A 9,318-nucleotide genomic window follows, 5' to 3' on the forward strand; every position below is an offset into this window, starting at 1 on the left:
ATTTACCCTAGAAGCCATCATACGTCGGAATTCCTTGCTTGTCCTTTGTTTTTATTTTTGGTTCTTTTTTAGCTTCATTTCTCCCATTCTTTCAAATTTTCTAGATAAAGTTTAGGATAGTATAATTACGGTACTTGGTAAATTTAGGAACTTAATTCCCTGTGGATCGATATCTGGAATTCACTATTCTTGAAAACGCGATACTGTGCACTTGCGGTTTTTCATACGTAGGTTTTACGCATATCAATGTGTCTCACTCCAGAGTTACGAGAACAAATAGAACAAAAACTAGATATTTTTCATAGATGAGAACTCATGTTTGGAATTTCCATGGCTGTTCAAATGAGGAAGAAGAAACAATCAGTTAAATGTTTAAACATGAAAATATTTTTAATTTTAAATGTAGTATTTATAAAGTGATTGATATTTGGTTGCAATTGATAGCTTAATGGTAGGAATCCCACGTGCTGCTTGTCCAGAACTTCAGAAACTTGCAATTCATATTCTTTGCCAAACATGTAGTGCCACGGAATGTGAGAGAAATTGGAGCGTATTTGATCAGGTATGAGAGAAACTTTATTTCTTGATCTTAGTAGGAACATATTATTGAATGTCAAATATTAATTATAAGTTTTTTTATAGGTGCATATTATAAGGAGAGATCGATTGGGTGCAAAAAAGACTTAATGCACTTGCGTTCACGAAGTATAATTTAAGGCTTGAAGCAAGACATCAAAAGAGGGTTAAAGATGGCAAGTTCAATGATCCTATTTGTCTATCGGATATGGAATCTAATAATGAATGGATAACGGAAAGAGAAGATCCAACTTTACCAGAGAATATAGATTGGATGGATATTAACAAGTGTTTTCAATTGGAAAATGGTGAATCTAGCAAAAGAAACAAAAAAGGTAATTTACTACCATGCATCATTGGTATTAGATAGTCATACAATTTTAGTTTAATCGTCTAAGTACATGACATGTATTTTTCATAGGACCTAGAGATATTAATAAAAAATAAATAAAGAAAAAGGGCATTGGTTCCTCAATCGGAGCTTGATCACCAGTACCTTCAACAATTCAACAACATTAGGTTCCACCTCAATCTCAGCTTGGGGAGAAGGAACTCTCTCTGTTCCCATGGTGACTTCTGGTTCGGAAGGTGTCTTATCTTCAACCATTGTTTCATTGAAGGTAGGGTCAGCCCTTTCATCATTTGTGTCCTCATCGGCAAGAAGAAGACCTCTTCCCATTCGTTGGCCTCTGCCGGCGCGTGAAATCCTAGCACCCTGCCTCTTTGATTTGTGACATGACTGACTAAACGAATACATTGTGGAACAAGATCTTCAATGTCTTTGTCGATCAGGAATATGGTTGATGCGCTTGTCCCTCTCCCGGTGCTGCTGCACCTCCGGCGACATTGTTAGGACTTTGACTTGTTGGAATTATTTCAATAATTATGTGGGCTCGCATATGTGACGTAAATGTGTATGGCTATCTAAAAGAAAGTCCAAATTAATTGTGATCTAATAAAGATTATTGGGTTGGACTTATGGGTATTAGACTATAATTATGGGCCTAATGTGTAGAGACAATTAGGGCTTAATTGTGATTTATTGATGGGGCTGAATCACAATTATAATATAACTGGACTCTACAGTTAAATAAAGGGTCGTGGTCCCCAAAGAAACGCAACCATTCCGTCTCTTCTAAAATCCATCGTTAGAGAGATGCTATAAGGAACTGCGGATTCTTTGGAAGACCTGTCCCAAATCCAGTGAAGATTCGAAGATTCGATTTCATGATGTAAGGTACGCTTTCGTGTTTATGTTTAGGTTTAATTCTCGTTGATTCAAGCATGTTGGTTCTTGGGAATTCGTATGTATGTACGATAAATTTCTAACAAGTGGTATCAGAGCCACCATGTTTTGGATTATCGAGGATTTATGTTTTAATTCTCTTTGGTTAAGTATGATACGAAAGTTATGTTATGCTTATTTGATTTCTTGAATTATGCGTTGATGTAAGGGTAAAGGAAATTTAGGGTTTTTTCTAATTCTTCCATGATATATTATTATGCGGTTACATCTTGGTGATTCATACTGCATAATTTAACGAAGTAGGAGGATTAATTGAAAGTCTGTAATTTGGAATTAAATTTAAGTTTCGTGAAATTAGTGGCTATAATCTGATTGATTTGTTTTTGAATTAAGTTCATTGTTTAATTTAATGAATTGAATTATGGTTCTTCGGTTCAACCCTTGGGATGAACAATTATAAGGTTTAAAAGAACAAATCTGAAATCCCGAATCAACGTGAATTAACGACGGTGGCCGTCCGGTTTCGGGGCGCCGTCATCACATCACCACCAGTTTTGAAACCCCACAACCGGTTGCCGGCGTGCAGGGCCGGCCCTGCAGTTTTGAATGCCCTGGGCGAGCACGACAAAATGTGCCCCTAATAAAATAAATTAACGAAAAAGAGTACCCGATCATTTATCATTACAAAAAACAAAAAAAGAAAAGGTTCATCTACTAACTATTTATCTTCTATAAACTAAAATTTTATAGCCGAAGAGTCACCATTTTGTCCTTCAAGTAGCCAATTACCTACAAGAATAAACTAGTAGTTAGATGAATCATAGAAGATGTCTTCGAGTTGCACATTTAGAGGCAAAATCATCAATGATATCATCATATTGAATATTTTCCAACATATCTTTTTCAATAGATAAAATTGCTAATGCATTCATTCTACTTTGGGTCATTGTGGTACGCAAGTAGTATTTTAATAATTTCAATTTTGAAAAGCTTCTCTCGGCAGATGCTACAGTTACGGGTATCGTCAACAATATTCTATAAGCAATCATGACATGCGGAAACATATCCATCTTTTTACAAACTCTAATATTTGAATAGCGGCCCATGGCTTACTTCTATCATATGATTCATTCGGTAACATCACTCGTAACACTTCTAATTCTGAACATAAACATTTTGCATCAATATCAGAAGCATCACCATGTTTCAAAGCATTTTCAAGTTTCACACAAGCATTCATCAAATCACTATCATCCAATGAAATCAATTTCGTAACATCAAATAAGAAACCAAATATAGATTCAAAGTATTGCAATTGTTCAAACCTGCTCTTCAATTGACCTATAGCAATATCTACAATAAAAAGAAAATAATCAATTCTAAAAGATTCTTCGGCAGATTGATTTTCTCTTTCATTATTAGAAACTGTTGGGTGCTAAATACCAACACGCAAGTGTACGTATCGCAAACAAGTAGTAAAGTAGACTCGTGAGAGTCGGATGTCGATCCCACAGGGAATACGCAAATTATTTAATCCTAAGTACCAAATTCTAACAATTGTTATTTTTATCCAGCCTACGCAGGGTTGTCAAATTAATTAACTAAATAAATTAAACTAATTAAGAAAGCAATTAAACACGAGAAAATATCAATATAAAACGGATCTAGGATTTTATCTTCCCCCTATGCGATAATTCTTCACCCAATTAATCTCCTATCATGCAAGTTACGATTCCCGATTATTAACCCAAGACACGAAATTATTCATAACCAGCTGTCGCTGCGCTATAAACCTATTATTCATAAAAGATTCACTATATGTCTATGCAAACCTAGTATAAATAAAGCATTAAATAACAAGTCTCGTAAACGGCTACCTAAGGTATTATCTGTATGTCTACGATAATACATGCAATCAACACACGCATTCGGTGAAAAACTACTCGAAGGCTCTTCTATCCCTGTTCTAATTATTAAAACGATCTGTCAATCAATTCTAACAATAACAAATAGCAACATAAGTTAGCTACGCTCATGCACTAAATAAGATCAAGATAGAAGAAATAATCGAAGAATTAAACTTGCATAAAGTAGAAAAATAGGTTCGAATCACCACATAGGGTTCCAATAAAATCCTAGAATAAAAACTTAGCTACTCATGTTCGTAACGAAAAGCATAAGAAAAATACGAGAATTCATAAATTTAGAAAAGAAAAGGAAAAAGGAAAACTAGGATGAAGAATCGTCAAGTCTTCGTCTTCGTTCTCTTGCTCCTTGATTGCGTGTAGAAAAATAAAGATTAAGATAGATGAAAAAAAAGATAAAAAAAGTCCCTAATTGTGTGCCTGACTTGGTCTTATATAGGGTGAAGAACTTGGGGAAGAAGGCAGTTTCCTTGTGCAATTAAAATCCCTTTTCTGCGCAACTTCGGAGTCTCGGACGGGGGTCCCACGAATTGCACTAAAACTGGGACGGGGGTCCGAGCTTTAAATCTTCAGAATTTTGATTTTTTCACTTTTGGCCCATATTTTCTCCAAAATTGCAGTTTTGACCCCATACTTTTCCAATTCTTCAATTTGTACCTAAAATACAATAAATCAACTTTTTAAGCACCAATTATCATTAAAACACACCAAAAGCCCAAATAAAAAGGTACGATAAAGTGTAAAAATATACACTTAACACACCCCCAAACTTGAACTTTTGCTTGTCCTCAAGCAAATAACTCAACTATTACATCTCATCACATAGATCAATGATCAACTTCACGTTTTCAGAACTTGTAATTATAATGACAATTCTTAGGCATTCGCAAGCTCAAAATTCAACAACACTTAGTCACTCACCATTACCAAAAACCACAATTCATACAATTGCTTCAAGCATCCAATATTTGCAAATTAAAGATAGAAAGAATTTATACTTACATGCATATGCTTGACTCCAAATACTCACCAAATTATTCTACTATACTAATATCGAACATTAAGCTATTGGGATCATTGGGGCTTTGTGGCTTTCAATTGTTAGGCTCTTTGGTTCGAGGTAGGAAATATGGGTATGTGTGGCTATTCTTCTTGAATTTAGGTGATTACGCCAAAATTTGAAAGATAGGCGTTTGAAACAATGAATTCACCTCTACGGACTTTAATAAACTCGATTCTCAAAAGTTCAAAAGTCTCCACTTTTGCTTTTGAGGCAATGGATCGAGTTTTCAAAAATAATTCAACAACTAGTCCTTATTTCTCCCTTCTAGTCTCTTCTTCTTCTCTTTTTCTCTTTTTTTTTTTTTTTTTTTTTTTTTTTTTTTTATATATATAGAAGCATAGATATTTGTCTTCTTTTTATTTCTTTATTTCTTTTTTTTTTTTTTTTTTTTTTTTTTTTTTTTTTCTTTTTTTTTTTTCGAAGAAGAAGGACCTTATAAAAAATTTCGACCGAACTCCAAGGGGTAATTTTTTTTCAAGAGTCTCCACTTCTCTACCTTATACACATGGCTAAAAGAAAGAACACCTTTTCTCCGGGGCTCAAATCAAGGTTCTAAGGAATTTCGATAAAAAGGTCGGCTTGAAAGGCTCAAACGGTTCAAAGAAGGCCCAAATCATATCCCAAATCACTTACTACTCAATACTTCGTATCATAAATTTCCTAAGGTGAGTCTTAAAACCGAACATAGCATGATCTAGCACAAATTAATTCCAAATTTAAAATACAAAACATTCAACAAAAGCAATGCACAAAATGTGATTCCTAGCAATAATTCGCTTCTAAGTCCCGTTGAATCGAAAGCTAAACAAACATCAAATCTTTATCACACAAAACAAGCAATCTCATCATCAAACATTGATCATCTCCCATCATCATAAATCATAGATGCATTCGACTTAAGCAAATTATTTTTTTTTTTTTTTTTATATTCCGGAGAAACGAGAAAAACAATAAAAACGAATAAAACCTAATGCATGCAAACTAAAACAAATAAGCACAAAAACATGTTTTTCACCCCCAAACTTAAAATTTTCGTTGCCCTCAACGAAATTAGCACAAAGTTTTAAGGATAGAAAACACCTGATTTATTCGGAGTCGGTGTGATCGGGGTGCTCCTCCCTCGCTCTCTCACGCTCGTCCTCATTGGAAAGCTCGGGTACGGTGACACTTTTCTTTCCCTTTCCCTTCCCTTTGGAAGATGATGCTTAGCTCGTGTGGCCTCGTTTATTGGATGACGTAGTTGGGAGAGAGGTTGGAATAAATTCGGTGCGAATTGGTTGACAATCGAACTCAAAATTTGGTTGGAGCAAATTGTCGAACACCTTGTGGGCATGCCTTGAAAGAGTAGATTTTGGAGAATTTGGTTCGATTCTCTAGCCTCGATTTGTGTGTGGGAGTTTGAGAGAAGGAAAGAGGAGGATTTAAGAAATAATGGGGAAAAGAATCTAATTTTTGAAAGTTAAAACGCCCTAAAAATCGTCGGACGGCCGTCCCGGTTTTTGTGCTGATTTTCGGACGGCCGTCCGAATTTTTTTTTTTTTCTTCCTGGTTGTGGGACGGCCGTCCCACAAAATAGGCATATTTTGGGACGGCCGTCTCAAATGCAGTGCTGCAAAATTTTTTTTTTTTTTTTTTTTTTTTTTTTTTTTTTTTTTTTTTTTTTTTTTGCGGACGGTCGTCTGGAGTCCCCGATCATGTTTTCGACCCTGAAAAGTTAAAATTCAAATAAATAAATTAGAATGCATGCTTATGATTTATAAAACGAAACGAAAAATTAAAGAAAACTACGAAAAACAATAAAGCTTGGGTTGCCTCCCAAGAAGCGCTAAGTTTAAAGTCTTCAGCCGGACTTTGTTTGCTTCTTTGTTCAAGCTAACGTGACCGAAGTCACTTGGCGATTGAATTCCTCTCCCCAATAATGCTCGTTTGGTTCTTTAGGTGGCCACATCCACCTTGCACGTTCATCATTGTTATCACCCCAACTCTTTTGACTGTCTCTCGGCGGAGTTGAAATTGAGCTCGCACAATAAACTTGCTCCGTCCGACTATCTTTTCCGCCACCATCTCCTGCACTCAAAGATCCTTTCCCATGGTCTAAGATCAAAACGTCAAAATCTTCATGATTTGTAAAATCCACAAGATCAATAGCATAACAATCATTGTCATCACATGGATTTTTATTAGCGCTAAAAACGTTAAATTTAACCGTTTGATCATGCACTGTCATTGAAAGATCACCACTAGCACAATCAATTAGAGTTTTCGATGTGGCTAAAAACGGTCTTCCTAAAATAAGAGGTATTTCCCTATCTTCATCTATATCAAGTATAACGAAATCAACAGGGAAGATAAATTTGTTCACTTTTACTAGCACATTCTCTAAAATACCTTTTGGGTAAACTAGAGACCTATCGGCTAATTGAAGAGTTATAGCCGTTGGTTCAATCTCACCTACCCCAAGATTTTTGTAAATGGAATAAGGCATAAGGTTAATGCTAGCACCTAAATCAATGAGTGACCTAAAATTTCTACCTCCAATAGTGCAAGGGATAGTGAACTTACCTGGATCGCCAAGTTTTTGTGGAAGAGGCCGTACAAGAATTTCACTGCATTGCTCCGTGAGTTGGATGATCTCATTCCCTTGCAATTTATTCCTCTTTGTCACGAGCTCCTTGAGGAATTTCACCCACTTTGGCATCTTTTGAATGGCTTCGATAAACGGAATGTTGATGTGGATTTCCTTCAGCTTGTCCAAGAATCCTTGGTGTTCGGCATCGAGCTTCTTCTTTTTAAGCTTTTGAGGATATGGGACTTGAGGGACTCGCGAGTTCACTGTGGGTGATGGTGGTTCTTTACGAGTTGCTTCCTTTTCCCAAATCACATTCGGCTCCTCATTTACTGTGTTTTGCTTCTCCTTTCGTGGGGCCTCCTCCAATTGTCTCCCGTTCCTTAAACTTACAGCGTTGCACTGCTCGATGTTGTTCTTCCGAGGATCTTCCGTGTTTGATGGCAGTGCTCCCGATGGCCTCGCTGTTAGTTGGGTTGCAAGTTGACCCATCTGTGTTTCCAAGTTTCGGATGGAGGCTTGGGTGGTCGTCATGAACTGCGCCAAGATGTTTGCGAGATCTCCGCCTTGAGGTTGAGCTTGAGGCGGATTATGGAAGCCGGGCGCTGGTCGTGAATAATTAGGCGGTTGACCTTGAGGTGGTGTTTGCCTTGGTCCTTGCTGATTTCCTCCCCACCCAAAGTTAGGGTGATCCTTCCATCCGGGGTTGTACGTGTTGGAGTACGGGTTCCTCTGTTGACGGTTGGTGTCATGCACATAATTCAGAGACTCCGTTTCTTCTATGCGTTGGTCGGGAACTTGGACTGTGTGGACTTGCTGAGTCTGCAAAGCCGCTACTTGCTTCGATAGTTTTTCTAACTGGGCCGTGATTGCAGTGACCCCGTCTAACTCCAAAATTCCTCCTGTCTTGACTGCTCCGCTGTTCGACCGGTCCGATGCCCGCATGTATTTATTTCTAGCGATTCGCTCCAAAAGCTCGTATGCTTCATCGTAAGTCAAACTCATGAACATTCCTCCAGCTGCGGAGTCGAGCACGGTTCTCGAGTTGTCTTGTAGCCCATCGTAAAATATTTGCAGTTGGCGCCACTCTTGAAGTCCGTGATTCGGGCACCTCCTTACTAGCTGTTTGAACCGCTCCCACGTCTCGAATAGTGCTTCACCGGCTTCTTGTATGAAATTTTGAATTTCTCTCCGGATTCTCTCAGTTTTTGTTGGGGAGTTGTATGTGTTCATGAAAAGTTGTGCTAGCTGGGCCCAAGACGAGATGGAATGCGGTGCGCGAGTTTGTAACCATTCTCGGGCTGCGCCTTGTAAGGAATGCTTGAACAGGCGGAGTTGCAGTGCTTCGGGTGATACTCCGTTCATTTTGTGCGAATCACACGTCTCGAGAAAATTGACCAAGTGGAGATGTGGATCTTCATGAGCCAATCCGCTGAATAAACCATTGTTTTGAAGCATCGTGAGGAGTCCCGCTCGAATCTCGAAATTGTTGGCTTCAATGGGGGGCTGCTGGATGCTCGATTGGAACCCATTGAGTGTCGGGACGGTATACTCATGCAGTGCTCGTTGACGAGGCGGTGGATTAATCAGCTGGCGTTGCTCTTGCTCGTTGACGATTTCTCTTGCCACATTCGGTGGGCGCCTTTGGTCACCTTCTCCACGATTATTCTCGTCCTCCATCGTTGCCGGATTGTTTTGGGCTAACCGTTGATTTCTCCTGGCTTGCCTAAACGTTCGCTCAATTTCGGGGTCAAGAGGTAGCAAGCTCGTGTCGTGTCCTCTTCGCATAAAAAGTACCTAAAAAAAAAATAAAAAATAATAATTAAATAAAATAAAAAAAATTGGCTGAAGTAAGAAAAATTGTTCAAATTTAATATTAGGATAAATAAATAATTTAGCCGTATTCCCCGGCAACGGCGCCAAAAACTTGTTGGGTGCTAAA

Source organism: Erythranthe guttata, chromosome 3 (genome assembly GCF_056151865.1).
Source record: "Erythranthe guttata isolate IM_541 chromosome 3, IM_541, whole genome shotgun sequence".
Lineage (NCBI taxonomy): Eukaryota > Viridiplantae > Streptophyta > Magnoliopsida > Lamiales > Phrymaceae > Erythranthe > Erythranthe guttata.